Source organism: Ixodes scapularis, unplaced genomic scaffold, assembly GCF_016920785.2.
Source record: "Ixodes scapularis isolate PalLabHiFi unplaced genomic scaffold, ASM1692078v2 PGA_scaffold44__24_contigs__length_19508400, whole genome shotgun sequence".
NCBI lineage: Eukaryota > Metazoa > Arthropoda > Arachnida > Ixodida > Ixodidae > Ixodes > Ixodes scapularis.
The window spans coordinates 6,774,240-6,799,244 of NW_024609873.1; the positions used below are offsets into that span (position 1 = coordinate 6,774,240).

Genomic DNA, 25,005 nt, shown 5'->3' on the forward strand with positions numbered 1-25,005 from the left:
CCTAGTCCACGAAGAACCAACGAAAGCACTTCCGAGATCCGGTTCAGTCGTCGCACCCAAGGCCTACACCCGGAATTCGGACCTCTGCCGCCCAAGACTAAGCAGCCAACGAGACCAACGATGGACAGCCAGTCGTCGCAGAACCCGTCCACCGCCAGCGTCGTCGTCCTGCCCGTCGCACCCCGGACTCCGACGCCTTTCCACGGGGAGATCCACGAAGACATTGAAGACTGGCTGCGACACTACGAACGTGTAGCCCGCCACAACGGATGGACGACTGAGCAGTGCCTCCACAACCTTTACTTCTCGCTTGAAGGCACTGCGAGGCACTGGTTTGAAAACCACGAAGCCTCCTTCCCCACATGGGAGTCCTGCGTCGCCGAACTCAAACGAACATTCATTAACCACCATCGTCGCCAGCGAGCAGAGGACCTGCTTCAAACAAGGGTGCAGGGCCCCAATGAAAGCCTGACCAGCTTTGTAGAGGATGTTCTGCGTCTAAGTGCCCGAGCAGACCCGGAGGCCGCTGAGGAAAAGAAACTTCGAATCCTCATGCGAGGCGTCAAGGCAGAAATTTTTGGAGGCCTGGTTCGCAATCCCCCGACGACCGTCGATGCATTTGTGAGTGAAGCCACGAACATCGAGCGCGCACTGACGGCCCGAGCAGGCCACTACCACCGACTCGCCGGCGCGCCTACTTCTTCAGCCGTCGCAGCTACACTTCCGGACCTGGGCACCACCGGTGTCGACAGCCTTCGGGATATCGTCCGGGATATCGTCCGGGAAGAGCTCCGGAAGATTCTACCTGCTGCAGATCGCCCAGCCTCACTCTCACTCGCCGACGTCGTCCGAGAGGAAGTTCACCGAGCTTTCCATCCCGAGGTTGCCGTCACCGCAGCAGCACAGCAGGAGCCAGCCGTAAGCTACGCCGAAATGCTCCGCCGAGCACCATCAGCGCCGCGTCCGTACATGGCGCCTCCCGGACGTGTGCTTCCAGAGCCGCAGCATTCCCGACGCCAGGAAGATCGGGCACACGTTCGTCCAGAACAAGTTGCGCCAAGGAAGACCGACGTGTGGAGGACGGCTGATCGACGCCCGTTGTGCTACCACTGCGGGGAAGCCGACCATATCTACCGACGATGCCCCTACCGCCAGCTCGGCCTACGAGGGTTCGCGCCCAACGACCCTCGACCACGTCTTGGAGAGCGACCTCGGGACATCGAGGACTACCTCCGCCGCTCTTCAACTCCTGAGTCGTCTCCCCGCCGAGTATTCCGTTCGCCATCGCCCTTCCGCCGGTCTCGCCGAGACAGCCTGTCACCCATTGCGTCCCGTCGGGAAAACTAGGCGCGGCAATGCCGGGAGGTGGTGTTGCCGAAGACGAACGATGCCAAGATCCTCCAAGATCGTCGGAGCTCTCCCACTCTAACGCCGCAACGCCCCGAAACGACGTCTCTGTAACAGTGTCGAACAACCTCAACGTTATCATCGACGGCCACGACGCGACAGCACTCGTCGACACCGGAGCGGATTACTCCGTTTTGAGTGGGAGACTCTCTCGTCGCCTTCGGAAAGTTATGACGCCGTGGGAAGGACCCCAAATACGAACCGCCGGAGGACATCTCATTACACCAGTCGGGAGATGCACTGCTCGCGTCGAGATCCACGGTGAAACGTGCCCTGTCAGGTTCGTCATTCTACAAGACTGTTCGAGGGACGTTATCCTCGGAATGGACTTTCTCTGCGAGTATGGCGCCGTCATCGACCTCGGAACAAACCGGCTGACGCTACGAAAACCTGCTCCACCATCGGAGGAACCCCAAGCGACGTCACCCACGGTCCGAGTCCTCGCAAACCACGTAAACCTACCACCGCGGTCGAGTGTTTTCGTACTTGTCGGGATCGATGAAGCTTCCTATGGTGAAGTTCTTCTCGAGGGAAACCTCCAATTGCTCCTGGGAAGAGGCATAGGCGTCGCAAGGGGAGTAGCTGAACTTCAGGATGGGCGGACTGTGGCCCTCGTGACGAACTTCCGAAACGAAACGCAACACCTCACGAAAGGTGCAGCCGTGGGCCACGTCGAGGAACTCCGAAACCCCGCCGAAATCACCGCGATTACTGACGAATTCTCGCCGTCCCAGCAAGACAGTACGTCGCCAGCGCAGCTCGACATTGACCCTAAGCTTCCGGACTCTAAACGACGTCAGCTGGTTAACCTCCTCGCCGAATACCGCGACTGCTTTGCGACGTCGTCGAAGGTGCGCCAGACCGCGGTTGCCAAGCACCGCATCGTTACCGAGGACGACGCGCGCCCTGTGCATCGATCACCGTACAGAGTCTCCGCGAAGGAAAGGGAGGTGATCCAGCAGCAAGTTCAAGAGATGCTGAATGACGACATAATCCAACCTTCAAGCAGTCCATGGGCCTCTCCAGTCGTGCTGGTTAAGAAGAAGGACGGAACTCTTCGGTTCTGCGTGGACTACCGGCAGCTCAACACGGTTACGAAGAAAGACGTCTACCCACTGCCCCGCATCGACGACACTCTAGACCGGCTGCGCCACTCTCGATACTTTTCATCGATGGACCTGAAGAGCGGCTACTGGCAAATCGAGGTCGACGAACGGGACCGAGAGAAGACAGCCTTCGTCACGCCGGATGGACTCTACGAGTTCAAGGTGATGCCCTTCGGACTATGCACGGCGCCAGCAACTTTCCAGCGTGTCATGGACACCGTACTGGCAGGGCTGAAGTGGCAGAGCTGTCTCGTCTACCTGGACGACGTCGTAGTATTTTCAGCTGACTTCGACGAGCACTTGAGACGACTCCGAGCTGTTCTTCAAGCCATTCAGACCGCCGGACTCACACTCAAGCCGTCAAAGTGCCGGTTCGCCTATGACGAACTGAAGTACCTTGGCCACGTGGTTAGTAACGAAGGCGTCTGCCCAGACCCCGAGAAGACTCGCGCCGTCGCGGCATTTCCAGCGCCGACAGATAAGAAGGCCGTGCGAAGATTCCTTGGACTTTGTGCCTATTATCGACGCTTCGTTCGGGATTACGCAAGGATTTCCGCACCACTTGCGAATCTCACGAAGGACGCCGAGAAGTTCGAATGGGCCGAGGAGCAACAGCAGGCATTCGACGAACTGAAACGACGACTCCAGACTCCTCCTGTGCTTGGACATTTCGACCAGGATGCGGAAACAGAAATTCACACGGACGCAAGTAACGCGGGACTGGGCGCAGTACTAGTCCAAGTGCAAGAAGGCATCCAGCGAGTCATCGCCTACGCAAGTCGGACATTGTCCAAGGCGGAGCGAAATTACTCCACGACTGAAAAAGAATGCCTTGCGGTCGTCTGGGCAATCACGAAGTTCCGCCCGTACTTGTACGGGAGCCCGTTCCGTGTAGTCACGGACCACCATTCGCTCTGCTGGCTTGCTAACCTGAAGGACCCGTCAGGACGTCTTGCTCGATGGAGCCTCCGACTACAAGAGTTTAACATGACAGTGGTCTACAAGTCCGGCCGGAAGCACAGCGACGCCGACTGCTTGTCCAGAGCCCCCGTCGAAACTCCTTCCGGCTGCAGCGACGACAATGACGACGAGAGCTTCCTAGGAGCTGTAAACGCCGACGACATGGCACGACGTCAACGGGACGATCCTGAGCTGCGCGCATTAATCAAGCACCTGGAAGGGGGTGGGGGTACCGTGCCACGTGTCTTCTCACGAGTATTGCCGACCTTCGCCATTCGACAAGGTGTACTCTACAAAGAGAACTTCGGCGACAACAGCACACCGTGGTTGCTGGTAATCCCGACCGACCTTCGGGAGGAGATCTTTCAAGCATGTCACGACGACCCGACGTCGGGACACCTCGGTTACAGCCGAACACTGGCCCGTATTCGTGAAAAGTATTACTGGCCAAAGCTCCCCAAAGCCGTCCACCTCTACACCCGATCGTGCCACGAGTGCCAGCGACGTAAGAAACCGCCAACGAAACCGGCCGGTCTCCTGCAGCCGATTGCTTCCCCGACCGCACCGTTCCAGCAGATCGGAATGGACCTACTTGGCCCCTTTCCGCCGTCAACATCGGGAAACCGCTGGATAATCGTCGCCACAGATTATCTCACGCGGTACGCCGAAACAAAAGCCCTCCCTTCAGGGACTGCTGTGGAAGTCGCCAAGTTTTTCATCGAGTCCATCGTCCTCCGGCATGGCGCCCCTGAAGTCCTGATCACAGACCGAGGGTCATCGTTCATGGCACAGCTGACCCAAGAAATCCTGCGTCTCAGCCACACCAGCCATCGTCGCACCACGGCGTACCACCCGCAGACCAACGGGCTCACGGAAAGACTCAACAAGACCATCGCCGACATGATTTCCATGTACGTCGACGTCGAGCACAAGACATGGGACGAGGTGCTGCCGTACGTCACCTTTGCCTACAACACGGCCGTACAAGAGACCACCGGAGTGACACCCTTTCAACTGGTGCATGGGCGCAGGGTAACGACAATGCTGGACGCGATGTTACCCCACGAACCGGCTCTCGACGGAAGCGACGACGCCCAGGTGGTTGCCCAACGGGCAGAAGAAGTCCGCCAGCTCGCCAGACACCGTATTGAAGCCCAACAACGCGTCGACGCCGGCCGCTACAACCTTCGTCGCAGGGACGTCCACTTCCAGCCCGGTGATAGGGTGTGGGTATGGACGCCCATCCGTCGCCGCGGCCTCAGTGAGAAACTGCTGAAACGGTACTTTGGACCATACAAGGTACTTCGTCGCCTCGGCGAGCTGAACTACGAGGTGATGCCCGACGGAACACGAACATCGTCACGCCGCCCACCACGACCTGAGGTCGTCCACGTCGTGCGCCTGAAGCCGTACTACGCTCGATAGGACTGTGGACCTTTTGTGCTCCAAAAGACTCTTTAGTTTATCGTTCTTTTTTATTTTGATTTGTTTTACACTGCATCGGGGCGATGCACTTTTAAAGGGGGGAGTAATGCCGCGCGCAAGGCTGAGAAAGCAACGCTCGGTCACGGTCCTCCAGAAAGTTCCCGTTTATTCATGTGCCGCACGTAACTTCTATCATTTATCCCTGCTTTTGTTTTCTAGAAAGTGCGTGTTCATTCTCGCCCCGATCACCCGACGCTCGAACCGCTTTCGCCGAATCTTCGAGATAGCGGCGCACTCTAGATAAGAGGCCGCCCGCGACCTTGTCGAGTCAGTATCGCCTCAGCGTTCGACCTTGCTGCTTCGCCGCCTTCGACGCCCGCGACGCTCTGTTGTTATTTTTCTATTTCCTTTTTATTTTTGGCACAAGTTCGCCACATTAAACGTCTATTTCTTTCTGTGTATTTATTGTTTCTTTTGGTCACCACCCGTGACAATAGTGAAAACATATTTAAATCCTGCTGCAATATTAAAGACTCTTCAGGTTTAGTAATACGACGATAAATAACACAATCATCTGCGAAAAGCCTTATGGAAGATGTTATATGGAGAGGAAGGTCATTAATATAGATAAGAAATAAAAGCGGACCCAAAACGCTGCCCTGCGGAACACCTGATATTACGGGAAGGCTAGGTGATTTGTCCTGCCCCAGGTGGACAGCCTGGTTACGGTTACTTAAGAATTGAGCGATCCAGTGGATAATAGAAGGGTGAATGTTTAGTTTTGAAAGTTTATATAGGAGACGTTGGTGAGGAACCGTGTCGAATGCTTTTGAGAAATCAATGAAGATGGCGTCAGTAGGGTGAGACGAGTGGAAGTTGTTATGTAGATCAGTAACGAACTCAAAAAGTTGGGATTCGCATGAATATCCCTTCCTGAAGCCATGCTGACTATTACATATTAATTGATGTTCTGACATATAGTTCATAATGTGGGAGTAGATGACATGTTCCATAATCTTGCAAGGCACACTAGTTAGTGATATGGGTCTATAATTTGATGAGTCGTTTTTATTGCCGGTCTTAAAAATGGGTAAAACTCTCCCGAATCTCCAGTCTGCGGGAAGGGAAGTTAAGTCGAGCGATTGTTGGAACAAGCGACACAAAAGGCGACAGGATATGTTCTTTGTTAATTTGAGAAGTTTAGGACAGATTTCGTCATCACCAGGACCTGAACTTCGGGAGAGCCTTTCTATCGCACTCAAAATGCCATAGGGGTTAAAAGTGATAGGTTCACAGTAGACGTTAATTGGTTTACATATTTGATCACTGGGTACAGGTAATTGTTCTAAGGTAAATACGGATGCAAAGTAGTTATTAAAGACGGTAGCTGATTCAAGGTTCGTTAGCACTTCGTTGTGTTCGTTGCACAATTTAGGAAGCGAATCATCTTTTCTCGGACATATACTTTTCCCAAATTTTTGGGGATTGTTTATTAATAAGTTAAGTAGGTCTTGCTTGTAATATTTATCCTTTGCCTTCTTGATGTTACTTTTAAACTCTTTACAGCAGTCATTATACTTAGTGAAGTCAGACGCATGGTTTGTAATTTTTGCTTTGACATAAAGACGTTTCTTTTTGTTATTTATTTTCCTAAGGATATTTGTAAACCATGGTTGATCAGCACTCGTCCTTAAAACCATCTGAGGCACAAAATCAGACTTTATACGCCTAAATTCATTTTTGAGCATTTCCCAGTTGCGCTCGACTGTTCTTTCGCTAAAATGCAGCTCGTATTCCGAAGCAAACAGCTCAAAGGACTCGTTTAGAGCGTTTTCATTAACTCTACTGTAGACGTTTATGGTTTTAGGGGTTATTTTTTTACCTATTACTGGCAGAGACATTTCTACTAGGACTGTGTTATGGTCGCTGATTTTCTCAAGAATACGAACCGATTTTACATTTTCTGCACTCGAGGTAAAAACAAGATCCAAAACAGAATTATTTCTTGTGGGTTCCAATACAGTTTGAGTTAAACCGTAGCTATTCATCAAGTCAACAAAACTGGACACTTCTGAATGGGCCACCCAAGAGTTTATTTCTTCCTCTTTCCAGTTGACCCCGGGGTAATTAAAATCGCCGCCAAAAATAACAGTACTACTGGGAAATAAAGAAAAAATTTGCTCCATGCAAGCGTGCAGCTTCGTAACAAAAGTACTATCTCGGCCTGGAGGGCGATAGCAGGCGCCAACAATGATGGGCAACGAAGGGTGACTCAAGCGTACCCACAAAATTTCTAGTTCACTATCTAAAGAAACGCAGTTCGATGAACTGCGTTTCTCTAAACTGAGGCTTTGCTTTCTCCAAACCGTGCTTCGATAAAACGTGCCCATTCTCTAAGACGTGCTTCGATGAAATGGCATTCGATGAACCGTAGTAAACCCGCCGACACTCACTCTTCGCGGACATGGTGACAACCAGCAGCCATCTTCCGTCCCAACGCCCGTTCACGAACACGCGCCTTAGTTTGTTGTATTAACAGTCTCTGCCCGCTCAGGCCCGCGAAAAAGTTAATACGTCTGCGACGCGTGTTTGTCGTTCGTCGGTCTAGCCACGACAAACGCCGTCATAATTTGTCAGGTTTACGCGCACCTGCCGTTCCGTTGTTTCGCGTTTCGACCGCCAGGACGCTCCGTTGTTCGCCGCGCACGTCGATCACTCCGGTGCTCTCGAGTTGCGCTAACTCGCGTATTCTCCGCCGGGTGGCGTCACTTGCCTCGCAGCGGCGAACCAACGCGCGTCTCTGACGTCAAGCCAGGGCTGTGGCGTTGCGTCCGACGCATGCGCAGACAGCGTGGGGGGGGGGGGGGGGGGGGGGGGTTAATACTTGGTTTTACGCATAGTGCGCAACACTGTCAAAGCTGCCGGTGCGACTGGTCGGCTTTTTCTATACTGCGTGTCGTTTGCGAGGGAGCGCAGTGCGGGTCAAACGCCAACGGCTTTGACAAGGCTCTACGTCGTGTATCGAACGATTCCCTCGGCCAAGGAAAGCTACCACCGCCAGGCCCTGGAAAGTAAAATATAGCGGCAGAGAAGAAGCTATTGACGGATGGCGTTCTATTGAAAGGATGATCCTTTTGCCCTGCAGCGACCAGCCTCGTTGCTCACGTCACATTTCCGGCGTAGTCGAAGAGTTCCGAGTGACTGATGACGGGCACAGACTGCGCAGGAGGACGCGGAGGGCAGGGCAGGGTTCATCAACAGACGTTAAACTAAGCGCTGTTCGTGTTTTTCTTTTTCTTTCTCGCGTCTGTTTTTCATTACACACGTGAATACGGCAACTCCGCGACTGCTTGGCGCCGGTGTTGAAAAAGCGTCGTTTTCCAACAAATTGCTGACTCGAACATGCATAACGTACCGAATATAGTAAGCTTCGTGCGAACCTCTCGGTATTTCCATCGTGTCCTTATATTTATCGATCATTCCAGCTCGACCACCGCGGTCGGCAGGTTCGTGTATCTAGAGCGGCCTCACAATCTCAAATCCGTTTGCAACGGACTCTCGGAGCGAGAAATTTTGGATGTCTATATCTCTCGAAGCAATAATCACTGATCGGATGAAAAATGGCACGGAGTTTCTTCCGGGACTTCCAGCACGCTCTCCTTGCCTTCCGTCGTGCTTTGGCCGCGAGTGCCCACTCGAGGCTCATGAGACGCCGTTATCCAAAAGTGGGACGCTGGCTCTTGAGGCGGGAAAACTGAAGGACCTCTCTGGTCGTTCTCGTCTTGTCAACCACTTTTAAAAAATGCGTGTAAAAAAAAAAAAAAAAAAAAAAAAAGCACGATGGAAGCTCAGAATCGTCGCAGTCGGAAACCAACACCGTCAAAGGGGACAGTCTAAACCTTGTGTTCCGTCGATGATGGTCAAAATCATCGAAACCTAGACGTCGTAGGGAACGTTTGGCCCATCGCGAAGGGCGACCACAGAGACGCTTTTGGCCGCGCGGGTCGTCACTATTCGATAACTTGGCCGTCCCGCCATTTCGCGCGCGCCTGATTGGTAAAGCCGCAGGCACATGCTGTTACATCGCACAAAAGCCGAGGAAATGGTGATGACAGAATCATCTATGGGACTCGGGTCAAGCACATTGCAAGCATGTTGGCTTCGAACATGTCTGCCAACAGTTTGTCCGTGGCCAATGTGACCGTCAGACAAGGAAGACTTCAGTCTGCACTGACGGCATGATGTCGGCGTGACCGCGGCGTAGCAGCCCGCACGTCGTTGCCTTTGTTGTTTCTTTGTTGTCGTCCAATGGTCTGGTCCGGAGCTCGCGTGCCGACCCGGCCGCCCAAGGGTGGAGTCCCCGCTCCGCGTGCGTGAGACCGACCGCGATTCTGGGAAAGTCGTCTGCTGCCTCTGCCGTCGTCGCTCGCTGGTGTGGCACCGGGCCTGCCTGAGCCCGGAATAGGAACGTCACAACCCCGGGTCCGAGCCAGGGGTGGCCCCCTCTCCCTTCCCGTTTGCCCCCTCCGCTCTTGCCCTCCGCTAGGACGTACCGAGCGCGAGCCGCCACGTTGCGTCAGGGTTGTTTGCCAGTTTGGAGACATTGTTCCCCGAAATAAGCCACAAAACGGGCCCTTTCTCTTTTTTTTTTTTTTTTTTTCCGGAGGACGAAAGTTGTTTTTTGTAGAATCGGGGGTCGTTATGGAGTGCGTGAGGTGTATGCATGGCTCGCAGTTGACGTCATGGCTACGTGCTGCCTGGCCAGTCTGGGTCAGTCCTACTTGTTGTTGCAAAGAAAAAAAAAACGTAGAAATTGGTGGTGCCAAATGTGCGAGCGAGGCCAGCACAACGGCCGCTCGTGTGACGTCAGTGTAGAGCCACGCGGCAGCCGCCGTGTCACACCTGGCACGTACCAAGGCCGTACTGCCGGCTTGTCTACGTCACGTGCCGGAGGCCGGAGTGGTTCGTTTCGGTGTGACGGAGCCTGCTGACTGGATAGGTTCGACGAGTCCCGAACGAGTACCGAGCAGCACTTGGTAGCCTATGGGAAGCCGACTCTTCTATCCAATCAGGACGGTTCTGCGATGAACCTCGAAACGTCAAAGCAATGGGGGTATTATAACTTACAAAATGACGGAAACAAGCGTCGAAATGCCACGAAGTTCTATTTTTGTGTAGGCTGGTATTAAGTTCACGCGAACATTTCGAGGCCCGAGCAATTAAAAGAAAACCGAACGCGCCCTTTGAAACTGCTCGTCGCACCCAGTCCTGCGCTGACCGTGCGTAAATGAGCGAGGGCACTATGCAGCTGCGGTCGAGGGAGTCGAAAATGCGAGACCTTTTCTCTTACCGCAGCGTGTGGTAAACGCGTAACGTTCGCCTAAACCGCGTAACCCATACGCCTACCCCTTGGTAAGCAAACCGTCGTTAAAACCAAATTTTCTTTTTTTCTTTGTTTTGCCGAGGATGAGACAACGACGCCGGTCCCAGGGAATGCCAGAGTAGCGACGGCAAACACCGCCGCACGGTCGTCCATGTTCCGACCCCATATACTTCCCCGCGGGGGTGCAGTGATATTTTGTGCCATTTGTGCGTGTGTGTGTGCGAGAGAGAGAGAGAGAGAGAGAGAAACAGAGCTTTGGTTGTTACGCGTGTGTGTGTGTGCTTGCGTGTTTTGTTGTTTATGGCGTCTCGTCTACATCGCCGCCTTCTCTTTGTTGTGTGCAGGAGTACATCTCGAAGATCGTCCCATGAGACCACGGATTAATCCATCTTGACCCTCCAGCGCGCTCAAACCGAAAGTGAGTGAGTGTTCTTAGGCACTAAGTGCGCCCTTTCTTCTCCACCCTCCCCCCCCCCTTTTTTTTTCTTCCCCTCATTTCGTAATCCTTGGTACTTCTACAACCAACCGCCAGGATCGCGACGTCCGACAACGTGGCACGCCGGCTTTTGTGACATCATTCATTGCCACTTCGGAACCGCTTTTAATCCGTTGGCGGTATCGCCCAACAGACGACGCGTTCCAGTCAGCATAGAAGAGGCACAACTGCACTCTGCTGTAATGCAAAAACTAAAGAAACAAAAAAAAAAAAACCGCCCAAACAGTTGTTAGGTTAATGTCCAGTGTGCGTTGGGTCTTAATTAGGCACATCGAGCATTATGCTTCGTTTTTTCTGGGTGCCAATCTTCGAGGAAAGAAAGACGAGGGCCTAGGCTCCTTCCCTGCCTTGACGTCAGAGAAATGGCTCGTCGTTGCTCAATGGCCAAGTGACGCCTTTCTCCCTGGGAATTCGGGGGAGTGTCTCTCGTGCAGTTCTTATGTCGGGAACGACCACGGTGCCAGAAGCGATGTACGGGAACAGCACCGCCTCTCCACGGAGCGAGTGTGTCGAAGGATCGCTCCCCTTTATGAGAAACACCGTGAGACGGCGCAGCCGGTCAGGAGCTCGAGGAACCGTCCTTATTTGGCCACGCGTTTTCGAGGCCGCGCGACCGCGCCGAGCCCCACCTAGAGTTCCTGTATAGCTACCTACGGTAGCAGAGTTGCGCATTCAACCTCGGCGCGTGGCCGTAGCGCCGGCTTTCCCGCACGAGCTGGATGCTTTGCTCCTCACGTGACTAAATTTGGCGAATAGCGGCGCCGCGCGCGCCGCCGCGCATGGAAAAGAGGAGAGGAGGAAAAGGAGGCGGAAAGCAGGGAAACATACGCCGGGGCAAGAGAAACGTCGGCGGAGCGACCGTAAAGGTGGCTTTCTTGCACGCCAACGGATGCTTTGCTCCTCACGTGATGGATCTCGGCGAATAGCGGCGTGGCGGCGCGGGGAAAACAAATGCGCAACTCTGGCTCCCGTAGGGAGCCTATACACCAACTCAACTCTCCTACGTCACGCCGCGGTGGTGGCGCGCCGGACGCACTTCCGGTCTGGGGCGGTGGGCAGAAGTCGCCGTGCCAGACATGCATTCCTGTGTTCCTTTGGAAGAAACGAGACAAAAAACCTGCCTTCTTGTCAAAATGCTGCGATGGGGGCTTTACCAAGAGAGTCTTGGAAGGTTTGAAGATCAGTTTTCATGTGTTTTTGCACCCTCCGTTCGTCCGAGAACGTGGATAGCGGCCGTGAAAAGGGCAAACCTGACGCTGTCGAACTACGATTGCGTGTGCGGGCCACAATTTGTAGTCGCCAGATGTATTTGCTTTGTTCCAACATGACCGAGAGAAAACCCCCAAGTTGTCCGGACCACCCACGGATTCAGTGCGTCTTCAAATTCACACGGCCGCCTGATCGTTCGAACTTTCGTCTGCTCTTTCAAAGTTGTCTGCTTTTTGTCGTCTGCTCGTTCAAACAAAAGCGGCCCGTAGACCAAACTTTGACCCGGTGATTGCAATAAGAAGTAATTGCAGGCCTCAAAATACTTAAGTAGGCTCGTTGTAAACAGTAGATACAAGATGTTATTTATTGGTACCGGTGGCCATCACCTACTTGTTACGCTTTGTCTGTTCCCGCTTCCGATTTTCAGTATCGACGTCGATCATCGCCGCTACCTTTTACACTTTTGCAGCACGAGCGACGTCGCGACCGAAAATAGCTACAAGAATCTCATCATAGTTTTGGCGTCCATTCTGCAGCGTTCATGCGAATGAATCACCGCACGTCAAATTATTTACGGAAAGTTTAGCGGCGTAACGAGCCTTGATAATTTCGCTCAGGCGATTGAAGGGGTAAAAGTAAGACATTGCGATGAGGACGTAGAATCGACAACTCCAACGCGAAAAAGAGTATGCAGACTCACACAGACGCCGACAACGTGACATTCAAATGGTTTGTTGACGCGGGACGCGGTGCTTCTTGTCCGTACTCCATTGCGCGTGCGTTCGAACTTTCGTCTGCTCTTTCAAACTTGGCTGCTTTTTGTCGTCAGTTCGTTCAAACGACAGCGGCTCGTAAACCAAACGTTGACCCGGTAATTGCGATAAGAACTAAGTGCAGGCGTCAAAACACTTTTGAAGGTTGGTTGGGGTAAGTCGGCTAAGTGTAAACAGATACAAGAAGTTGTTGATCATTGTTACCAGTGGCCATCGCCGACTTGTAATGCCCGATTCTACTTGAGGTTTTCAGTATCGATGTCCACCATCTCAGCTACGGTCCACGCTTTTGCAGTCCGAGCGACGTCGCGACTGAAAATAGCGAGCAGAATCTCGACGTGGGAGTCAGGCTTTAGCGCCCATTCTGCGGCGTCCACGTGAAATGAATCGCCGCACGTCACATTATTCACGCAAAGTTTTGCCTCGATAGTTTTGCTGAAGCCGCTGAAGTAGTCAGACATTGTTGGGAGGACGTAGAATCAACAATTTTAACGCGAAAAAGAGCACGGGGACTCCCACCGACGCCGACAACAACGCAATTCAATGGTTTGTTTATGGGCGACGGCGGGCTTCTTGCCCACCATCCACGGCGCATGCGCGGCGCCGGTGACGTCCGCTAGGGGCGCTCCGGTTTGTTTGTAAACATGAGTTGGTGTATACAGGAACTCTAGCCCCACCAACCCGACAGCGCCCCGTCGGGGGATGCTCGAAGCCCGAGTGGAATTTCGTCCCCCTTTCTGGTTTTGTTACGACGCCTCTCTCTTCCACGGTGGGAAACACTACGGTAGCGTCATTTACGTTTCTACCTGCGTGTCGTGCACGTTAAGGTCCCTCTGTTTAACATAATAAATCTCGAGAGTTTGGCGTGGCGTCGTGGGGACACGTGGGGCACAACCTGTTTTGTTGCTCGAGAAGGTACCGCCAGTGATTTCCCTACGCACCCCTTCCTCCCCCCCCCCCCCCCCCCTTCCCTCTTAATAGGGAGTTTTCGTAGATCGTTTTCGCCGTCCGGCAAGGCCCTCCGCAACCCGCTACGATAGCGGGAACTCCACAGTCAAGGCTATCGGCGCGCAGGCGCAGTAGCAACTTCTTCGTTGCGGAACGCTTAGCGGAGGGGGCAGCGCGGTCTACGAAAACTCCCTAATGTCAACTCCTGGGGAAATACCTGGGTACCGCTGCGGACAACGTGAGCGCGAACGTCCCGCAATTGCTTCTTTGCCTTATCCAATAACTTCAGCAACACTGAGTGCCAGATCGAGTGCGTCTCGTCGCCAAATGGGATACCTTCCCAGCTCTCTCCTAAACAATGAATTTTACGGAGCTAAGCTTTCGCCTCTTTGTCTTTGATAGCGCCGGACAGTACAATACAATTTATTTTCTTTTTTTTTTAATACATTTTTCTCTGTACCTACGTAAGTAAGCCAAGAAGGCTTGCGTGTGGGACGCGGCAGGGGACTAACAACCGGAAATTTTACAGTTTTCACTCATTCTATGAGTTTAATCAAACTCAATCAATCAGACTCACGAATCGTACTAAAGCTACTCAGTTTCACACTTTCCGGCTGAGGCACCTTTTCCCGCGGTTTTGCTTGACGCCGCGGGACGGGGTAGACTGTACACACTGGTTCGTTTTGCAGTTTTTTTTTTCTCTCGACATATTTCCGGTTCGTGTTCTCTTTCACTTCCGGTATTCCGTACTCGCGTGTAACGTAAGGAAGAAAAAAAAAAATAAAAAGGAGGGAGAAAGATGAGCTTAGCATTTTTTTAGCCACGAGAGGTAGAGGATGACGAAAAGGGTCAAGGTTCTCCCGGAAGTCGTTTTCCTCCTTTCCCCGCCTTCCCTCTATTTGATTTGCCTTTTTGTTGCAACCCGCTTTCTCCCGTGTGATAGAGTATGACGTTTCTGCTGGAATTTGCCCTCGACCCAGACTAGACTCTCGGGAAAACAAAAAATCGAAACCGAAAAAAAGAAGAGGAACCGGCGCGCTCACACTTTGAACGAATGTAAATGCAAAAGCAGAAATAGAGGAAAAAAAAAAAAAAAAGAAATGGTGCGTAAACAACGACGCTTGTGCATAAGCGAAAAAAAAAAAAAAAGAATACACGATAGGGAATGCCAAAGGTGGGATGTTTAGTTTTTGCTGAAGACGAGGAAAACCTTTATTTTATATATTTTTTTGTGCGTGTGTGTGTGTGCTTGGGCGTTTTCACTTGTCTGAAAGAAAACCGAGGAAGAAACTTTATGGCGTGTTTTTGGCAACGCAAAGCTGATTTAGGCCTGGTTTCACTTTTCCTCCCTTTCTGGCCGGCGGAGCGAGCGAAGTGTATTACATTATTCGTGTTATTTTTTTTTTTATTTTTTTTTTTTGCGACCCGGAGAAAGAGTTTTGAAGGAGTTTGCTCCGGGTAAGGGCAATCCGCATGTGTGTGTGTGTGTTTATTTTTCCTTGTCTGTGTGCATCTGTGTGGTTGTGTGTGCGGTATCTCGGCGGCCTCTCGGTGTACATAAATAAACCCGATAAAAGATAAGCCTTTTAAAAATAAGATAGGCTGCTTAGGATTCCGACCGCGTGTCTCTTCGCGCTCTTCAACCCGATAACCGCGGCGGCGGCGGCGGCGGGATTTGACCGCATGTCGTCTGCTGCCCGTGACCGTCGTCGTCTGCTTCACTCGATTTTTTTTTCTTATCCCATCTTTTGTTTGTTTTGTACGGAGTATATTGCGCGTTTGATATTGGATTCGGGCGTCGGAATACTTAATATTTTATCTCTAATTTTTGTTCTGCTCCAGAGTATGCAGTGTCGTTAACAGAACAAAAAAAAAAGAAGAAAGTTTCTATGGTTTGTTGCATTAGGGTTTCCATTATAAGCTTCAATTTCTTTTTTTATTTATTTAAAGCTAAATGAACTTTTTAGGTCGTTTTTTTTCTTGTTTGTGGGTGAAAGTTATACATGTTGAGTGTATTTTGCGCGTGCGCGTCGACTTGGCCGTCTGCTGTCTTCCCCGTTCCCATCTCGTCTGTCGTCTGCTACGAGCGCGGCGGTGTGTCAGACTCTTTGGGCGATAAATTTGCACGACTGCTTGCCTCGGAGCGCAGGAAAAATAAATAAATAAAAAGAAAAAAAAACTGTTGCCGTTACTTACGACTTTGGGCGGTGCCTGAAAAAGACGTCAGAGAGAACTTTGGGGCTAGGTTGTTAAAGAAAAAAAGGGAGGTTTGTGAAAAGCGCCCGAAAGAACGGTCGTCGTCGGACATTTTATTCGTATTGTTCGGGCGTTGCGCGAGGTTTCAGGTTAAACTTGGGTTGGGTGGACGTGCGAAGATTTTAGAGAAACCAGTTGGAAGTTGTCGCAATGTTTTGAGCTGTCGGAAGTGACGGTAGCTAGCGCATGCAAGTAAGCTTATTTTTTTTTTAATTATTATTTATTTATTTTAGTTTTTTTGCTGGAACGCGTTTGAGTTTTGCCGACTGCAATGATGTTTTTCGTTTCTCTCCCACTTGTGTTTTTCTTCTGTTTTGGTCCTCCGCGCGTTTGTTTAATGATGCCAGAGCAGGAGGGTCGGTGGAGATTGGCGCGGGATACCGTCCAAGGAATAGAACGCTGAACGCTGTTTTTCTCTTTTTTTTTTTTCCACTGCCTGCGGGACTGATTGCAATAAAAAAGAAATGTTTCAAATTTATTCGATAGGAACGGAGATCCTTTAAACACGAGGTTCATGAACTGCAGACGACAGTCCGTTCATAACGGCAAATTCAGGACGAACTCAAGAAGCCGTGTCACAAATGAAAACACTTCTTTTTTTTTTTCTTTTTTTTTCCTGGGGTTTACCGTGAGTGTTTCCTTTCGAAACAAAGGCTTTTTTTTCTTTTCATTAATTTCGAACGTTGCAGGTAGTTTAATGAAACCTGACAATTTTATAAAATGTTAAAACAATACTGTAAAAATAGCCTAAGCCTCTTAAAATAAAATAGAGACGTATTTTTTTTTTGGGCATCTCCATTATTCGAAACATTCACGACTTATAGGGGGCGCACTGGCGCCTATCAAAATGACTGTCTTCTGGATGATCGTCGTAGAACAGCAGTACGAGGATGGGTCTGCGACGTGTAATTAATGCTAGCTTCGCTATATGCGAGAAGTATTAGAGCCTTACTTTATTTTTTTCAGGTCAGGAAGGTGTAGGCAAGCCCATTGATTATGAGGCCAATCATAGAGGAGCTAGGGAGCGCGATTCTCGCACCGCGGTGCCACTATCGCTGCAAGACGCGAATTTAAAACACTAGTGCGAGAGACGCTTTTTTGTTTTTTGGACTGGGGTCGTTGTTTGTAATTTAATCGTACTCACTGTATAGAGCGCTGGCTCGCGTTTAGGTTGTACTGTCGCATTGGTGCGATTGCGATACGAGCAGAACATTTGGATATGCCGCAGACAAAGTTTTGACGCCAAAAAATGTGGCGTCGCAAAAAAAAAAAAAAAAAAAAAAAAAATCTTGATAACAGGTTTTAAAATTTGAAGAACGGCTCTAGGAGTCGCTTGTAGAAAAATTGTTACGATTTTGCGAAATATTTGTAAAGAACGCAAGATTACCGTCATAACCTAAACTTTGAGACAAGGATGAATCGAATAACGGAGAACAAGCTCGTTGTCTGAGGGTTTATATTATGATGTTTCCCCACCGGCTTGCCTGCATATTTTTGCTCCTTGCTAAGGGTATACCGTCCCGCGGGTGGCACAAAGCGGTGCTTCGGGCGGCGGCGTCTCGGCGAGCTTGCACACGGGGGCCGCCGCCGACCGATCGCCGTCTGGCCGGGCTCGCGGCGCGACACTCGCCCGTACTCGGCCGGGAGCCCCGAAGGTGCGCTGGAAGCGTGGAAACGGCGTGATGTAACGAAAGGCTAAGGCCATCTACACCACGAACGGGCAAAAAGCCGATGCAAAGGCCTGCGCGAACGTAAGCAACGGTAGAAAAGTGCCGTCGCTGGCCGCTATGAAATACGTCCCGCAAACTCGGTAATCCGCGACCGCATTTCTTTCCTGCCGCTCGTACTTTCTCTCACTTGACGGCTACTCTGTCTCGCGGAGCATGCCGACGAAACGATCGGACGATCGTCGGGATATACGTAGTAATTGGTACTGCCGAGTGCGGCGCAGTTTACCATTTGCTCTCGCTGCGAAGGGCCGTCGAGTCTATTACCAACCGGCATGGTGGATACCGGTGTTCGACATCATCATGTGACGTAGGTGCAAGGCACGCATAGGTTGTCGTCGGGAAGTCAGCGTCGTTGGCGTTTTCATGGAATGCGTGCGGCGTCGTCTTTGCACGACACATTAGATCCAAAATAGGCAGAACGAGATGCTGGGCTTTCCACGTGACCTACCTCGTTCTCTAGGGGCCGTTGCCTCTTATGCGTGTTTATGCCATGGAGGTAGGAAGCTTCTGGACGCGACACGACTCCACCAGAGATGAAGTCTGGAGGGGCACACTCCCAACGGCACCCGAGGGTGTCCAAAAACAGCTGTGGTTTTGGTCATTGTCGGGGACATGTCGCTCCACACTTCTAACTTCACCTGAGGTGGCCGGCGTCATGTCGCCTCCAGAAGCTTTCCTACCTCTGTGCAATGCCATCGGCCTATACCACCGAAAGGACCAGGCCGGCCCATTACCCTGGTGTCAGCGTCGCCGGCATTGCAGCGTCTTATCAACGGGTGCGACGCCAGCAGGTGGCGATGCCACGACGACACTCTTGTTGTCAAGTTTGGGCGCATTTGTGCCGCTTGGAGCGGGTCCATGAACGATGGCGTCATGCTGTGGCCCTGGATGGCATTGCGCGCGAAACACATGTGCGACGAAACCGTCCGATCCGACGTCCGACCGCGCAATACGACGGTCGGAGGCGAGGGTTTTCAACGCTCTCCGATGCTACGAAAACCCTCTCCCCCCAAGGTCATTCCCGCAGTCCGCACGTCGGATCGGACGGTTTCGTCGTACATGTGTTTCGCGCTTTATGCTGCGGAATAAGGTCGCAGTTGGCCGTGGTGGCAAGCTCTTTGTTTTTCCGCAGCCCAGATTAGTAACTTGGGTTCGTGGCTTCCGGTCTGTGCGGATGTAACGGTTTCGGATGCCTCGAATGTTTCGTTTGGCCCGTGCTCTCCAAATCAAGCCGACTTCGCTAACCTTTTATTTTTTTTTTGTGTGTGTGTATTTTTTTGGGGAACGTCGAATGTTCGCACACGCAATCGTTCTTGTTTTTGTACTGTTTTGTTTTTTCGCGGTGGTTTATTTTTAAGTTCTTAAACGAAAAAGAAAAAAAAGTGCAAGCTCGGGGGCCGAGATGTTCGGGCGTGTTTCCGCGGAGAACACATGGGCGAAGGGGGGTGAAGCGGCGGAACATAATTGGCACACGGAAGAATACGACGAAGAAAAGGACGTTTGCGAAGGAAGCCGCGTAACAAGTAAAGAAGAAATATGGAGTCGAGAAATAAAGTAAACAAAGATAACAAAAAAGAAAAAAGAGAGGAAGTTGCGTGCTTCTGTTATGCACGTGCCCATGTCGTGCCCCGCCAGTTTTTTGTCCCCCCTTCTCTGCTCTAGATTGTATTTTCAGTTTATGGGGGGGGGGGGGGGGGGGGGGAGGGGAGGGAGGGAGGGAGGCTGTGTGGGACGCCTCTCGCACCCTGGGCCCGCAGGCGGACACGTACAGACAGTCGCCGCCGACAGACATGCTCCAAGGCGAGCGGATTCGCGGACACACAACACCGTTGTGCCGGTTTCAAGTTCGGTTCGGGCTATGCAGACGTTTTTCTTTTGGCTTGTTTGGACGTCTGCTTCGCTTTAGACCGGATCAAAAAAAGAAAAGAAAGAGGCGTATGGAAACGGAACTGCACTGAAAATCGGGTGCGGGTTTGCGCACTCTCTTTACAGCTGTTCGTCGCGGCGTCCTCGCTGATTCTCAACTTTTTAATACGGTGTTTGTTGTTTTTATTTCTTCGCCGTTGGCTTAAAAACCCAGTCCTTCTTCCTCTACTCCTTCGAAAGAAAATGTAAAAAAAAAAAGAAAAAAAAGAAAGGAAAATGAGGGAGCCGGAGATTTGAGAGGAGATCGGGGTGGAAGAGTGCGGGACAAGCAAAAGTATAATCAAAGGATCGTATTTTTTGCTTAATTTTTAAGGATATTAGTTTTGGTTGTGTATCTGCTCCCCACAAAAAGAAAAAAAAAGAAAAAAAAAAAACGTGTTTTTTTTTTTGTTTTTTTTTTGGAAGGGGGGAGGGGGGCAGGTTGGGCAGGAGTAAAGAGGAAGAGGAGATCTGAGAGAGACTTTCCCTTTTTTTCCCTTCCGCTGGTAGGGGCGGGTGGGGAGGACTCCTTGTGCGTTGTCGAAGGTGGGGAGCCGGCTTTCTTCACCCAGCTTCCTTCCCTCTGTGGGCTAGTAGCGGTAGTTCCCGTGACCGTGATTACTTCTCCTTTTCTAGTTTTCGCTCTTTCACTTTTTTTTGTTTTTCATTTTGGCCCCGGACGTTTTCCTGCCACTGCGGGAAGGGACAGGAGGGAGGGTGGGGGAGGAGAAACCGTTTGTGTTGCGTTGTGTGCTCTTCCGCGGTGTTTGCGCCATTAGGGAGGGGTCTGAGGGAGCCGACCCACTTGCCCCGCTACCTCCTGACCTTTCTGATCCCTGCATTTCCTTTTCTCGCATTTCTATTTCTTGAGTTCACTCTCTACCCCCCCCCCCCCCCTCTTTGTTTTTTTTTTTTTTTTTTTTTCTTTTTCGGGCAAGTTTTTAAAGAGACCGTATCGGAAAAAGGGAGGACGGCAGGAGATGGATTTGCTCCCCCAGCTTGGTCCACTTTTTTTTCTTCCTCTCCGCTTTTGAACAACTGCTTAGTAGGGAAGTGGGGAGTTTCCGACCGACGGGCGGGCTCTTGGGGCTGGGGATTGTCGGTATTGACATAGAAATTGCTTTCTTTGATGATGATTCTCGGAGAGCGACTCACCCGCGGCGGCGGCTGTTTCCGGTGCGACAAAAGGGGTCGTCGGATCCCCCGAGGCGGGTTTTTGTGCGTGTTTGGCTCCGAAGTTTGTCGCGACACGCATGTTAGCATTTTTTTTGTTGTTGTTGCATTTTTATGTTTTCTTGATATTACTCTGACCCGGTGCCCGGATGAATCGCACGAGGGGTTTTCCGACCGGGGTCAGAAGGTTACCCAGCGGATTTTGGCAAGGAGGGGGAGACAGACTCCAGCCGGCCGGCGTGCGAACGGTTGCGACCGGTGAATGAATCTTGTGTCGGTCGAATGGACTAGGGAAAACGTGCGGGGACGGCGTGGGCGCACGGCGGCAACGTGGCCGGGAATGCGTGTCCAGCTGCTCTCGGGTACCGAATGAGAGTTTCGCCTCTGCGTACTACTACTGTCCTCCTTTACTCCGTTTCATCTTACGGGAGACTGCAGCGCGCACTCTGCGAGCCATCGGAGCAACTCTGACTCTCCGAGAGTGTCGCGTGACGTTTGGGAGGGGGTGAGTGATCACGTGATAGGTTAACGGCGCTGGATAGGCTGGAACGGCTATCAGACGGATTCGAATACCGTCACTGGGGGATGTTGCGACGCCCATGCTACGTCATCGAGTGACGAGTGATTTATTTGCGCTTAAACTGGTGCAGATACCGCGGCTTTCCAAGCGTTTTGCGAAGAGACTGAAAGAAAACGCTCTCTTTTATCCCTGAAATGACTCGGCATCAAAGAGCTTTCCTTGGTCAATGGCGTTGCGTGCGAGTATACTTGGGTCTCACTAGTGCCAGTGAACTCGTGTAAAGGGAAACAAACAAACAAACACGTCCATTGAATATCGTTGCACCAGTGCCGTGGCAACCCGGGGGGGCGGGGGGGGGGGGGGGGGGGCGGGGGGGCAACGCGGCCAGCGCCCCCCCCCCCCCCCTCCCCCCTTTTACTGTTACTGGTTGGTTGCGATCTCGGGGGGTGAGGGGGGGGGGGCACTACAATATATTCAAGGGCCCCGGGTGTCGGATGGCCTAGCTACGCCATTGCGCTGGACCGCCGCTTTAAGAAATCTGGGAGCCACGTATGTTTACATAAGGGAGTGGTTTTCGTTGAATAACATTCTTCGAATTTCACGAAAGGAGTCGATGTCTAGGGTTGAAACGATGGTTTCGGACAGTCTGTTCTAGTGTACAAATGTCGACAGATAAAAAGGAATAAAAAAAATGCCGTGTTTAGGCTGAAAGGAAGCCCAGCTTCTGCATGGTGATCAGTGCGAGGGAATATGCGACGTGGTGGCAACACGAACAATGGACGGTCGTCGAAGGCCCGTGAAAAAGGCAAAGTTTAGCAATACGTCTGCGAGAACCTAGGGGTCAGTGATACATTTGTTTAAAGTTCAGTGACGCTAACAAACCTAGAATATCGAAATCAGCCCTGTTTTGAACTGATTCCTAATTCTATACAACATATTTAAGGGTCCCAGACTGATGATGGAATTAAAACGGATTGGTGGGCTAATTGGTGCACGTTCTAATTTAGGGCCTATTATGGGGAATTATGCAAGGCGCTCGATCGATGAAGAAGCGAGACGAAGGTTATGACGTAAGAAGCCAAGCGGTTTAAATCCGGAATGATGGCGTTACTATGAGTTTTTCGAGAAAGACCGTGACTGACTTGGACCCGAGGTATTATTAGCGAGGGGCAGAATCGATGTCGCCGATGGAGCAGGAATGGCGAAAGTGTCGGCGAGTTCGATAAAACGAGAGTGAAATATCGTAACGAGTAACTGGTGAGTTTTCTAACGAGCTTCGCACACCATGTGTGGGAGAATTGTTTTTTTTGCTTTAGTCAAATAACGCCCTTTCAGAACTTTTTTTTTTCTTTTTTACACGACGGAATGTTTGTAGTGGCCAGTTAACGGTTTCCATTGCCACTGGCCATCTCTGACCATAGCACCCCTGGCCACAGCCTCCGAGATTCCGAAGCGCGCCAACGCTCGAGGACTTCGCGACGGAGCAGATCGGCCACAGCAGCACCGCAGCTGACATTCGGGCACTGCGTGTAGGGTGACCTTGAACCATCGGACGATTCCGCTCCCCGGCTCGCGTCTCTCCCGCTCCTTTTTTTTTTTCTTCTTTATCCTCTCGCATCTGTTTCTATCGTGCTCTTTTATTTCGTCTCGATTGTCGCTAGTGGAGTGGTAGTGCTGATAAAACGGCCCCAGAGCAATGCAGTCTCTTATTTTTTTATATATATAGTTTTCTTTCTGCTATTCGTACCCATGCAACAATGTTATCGCGGCAGCAACAACAAAGGTAAAGAAAAGAAAAAAAAGAAAGGCGGTGTGGGGTGGGGGGGAGGAGGTTACAAGAGAGAGGCCGGTGCATTCCGACGTCCTTTCCCGCGCCTAGGTTGCGGCCGTTCGCGGCCTATTGCGGCATCGACATCGATTTTTAATCGCCACGTGTCATCGCGTGTTGTTTCCAACCTGTCCATTCCGGCGACGGCTAAAGACTGCTTCGGATATTTGCGTTTCAGTAAAATCGACGGCGTTTTTCTTTTTATTTATTTTTTTTCCTATGACTGCTTGCGACCTCTTAGGACGAGCAGACGCACTGGCCCCATCTACCGGGGGAGTCCAGGAGCGCGTCGGATTCGCGCATAACCAGACTGAAGGAACTACGAGAAACGACTTCCTACAACATTGCCAGCTCCCGATAGGTGGCGCCAATGTCGTCGTATCTATGACGAAAAGTATGACAATTTTAGGGAAAGCTCGTTGGTTGTTTGAGACCAGGACAGGGACGTTATGAACTAGGGTGTACAGAGCGAGATACCAGGTCATAGATGCGGTGGTGTGTGGGACAGACATGTGGGGAGGAAAAGCAGACGGCTTAACGCTTAATACTTTAAAGGCATACTTCAACAAAATTTGAAATATATTCGTCGTGTTCAAAAATAGGTTGAATATGATCCGCAACATCCGTAGGTGACAATCGCACGTTTGTGTTTTGAGCCAGGTGGCTGTATTTTTTGTCGTAAACGGCCCACTCTAGCAAGCGCTCGGAGAAGGCCCAGCTTTGAGCACGTGACATCCGACGCAATCGTGACGTAGGTCGTCTCGGGACGAGCAAAGGTACGGCGAGGCTGACGTCGAGGGGATGGCCTAGTCGTTCCAGCCACCGAAGCGGCTGCTTTTGTACGAATTTTGAGTGACGGGTTAATCTTTTATAATCTTGTAGGGGGAGAATAGCTACTTCTGGAACACACAAGAGGGATTCTCGGGAAGAGGGGAGTTCTTCGTGCCCCTCTTCTCTCGTCGTGGCCGGAGGCGAGACACTCACCGTCACTAGCTGTCAAGGTTCCTAGACGGGCATTACGAGCGAGACGTTAGCGACATCCACCAGGTGCTCTTTGCTAATCGTTTAATTCGTTTTAAAATTCCTTTTCGAGACTTGTTTTTAACAATATATCGGTATGGTCGATGTGATGTTGCTCCCTCGAACACATATAGACCAAAAAATGAGCGCCGTAATTTCGTTATAGTATCCTTTTAAAGGGGTACTCCGGCTATTTTTTCGTGGTCCCCGATTGGCTTGAAATTTTGCTAAACTCGCCAAACAACATCGCCAAAATAGTATCCCAAATGTTAGGTCAAAATAATTTTTTTTTTACGAAGTTATTGAATTTACAATTTTGGTCCTCACCGTGTTTTTCAAACTGAAAGTCTCTACTGGCAACAACGAAAAAGTGACGTCAGTGGAAGTGCAGGGGTTCACTCTTTGAACTGTAGAATTTGTTCCCAACTGATTCGAAGCAGTTTCATGGTGTCAAATGAATGCTTTGGGAGCTCGCTCCGGTCCCCGCGCTCCAGCACGGAACAAATGATTGGCATATTCTATTTTTTAAACTGCTCGCTCGACTGGCAAGCTTGCCTTGCACTGACGTCACGGCACTGAAAAGTGCCGGTGTATTTGAATGTTGGTTTTTGCATCATTTTCATTCGCCGATTTTGCAATAACTATTACGAATTTCGCGATAATAAATAGCATACCAGAAAGGGTAAAGGACGGGGAGTCAGTAAATATTGTGGTAGCTCAAAAAATCTCCGGAGTACCCCTTTAAAGGGGCACTGACACATCAAAATCATATTTTTTTTTTATTATCCGAAACGATTGAAAACGATGCCGGGACATTACCCTCGAAATTTGAAATTTGGGAATTCAGTATTTGTGAAGTAAAAAAA

The 25,005-nt window shown here is 51.0% G+C and overlaps 1 protein-coding gene across 1 annotated transcript in view; it reads left to right on the plus strand.

Moving 5' to 3' along the window:
* The window catches only part of LOC8051300 (ecdysone receptor), a 210,975-nt gene that overhangs the window by 68,825 nt on the left and 117,145 nt on the right, over nucleotides 1-25,005 (plus strand). Inside the window, exon 2 of the mRNA XM_040205666.3 lies at nucleotides 10,626-10,699. The gene's annotated coding sequence lies outside the window, so the exon portion shown is untranslated. The remainder of the gene's footprint in view (nucleotides 1-10,625; nucleotides 10,700-25,005) is intronic.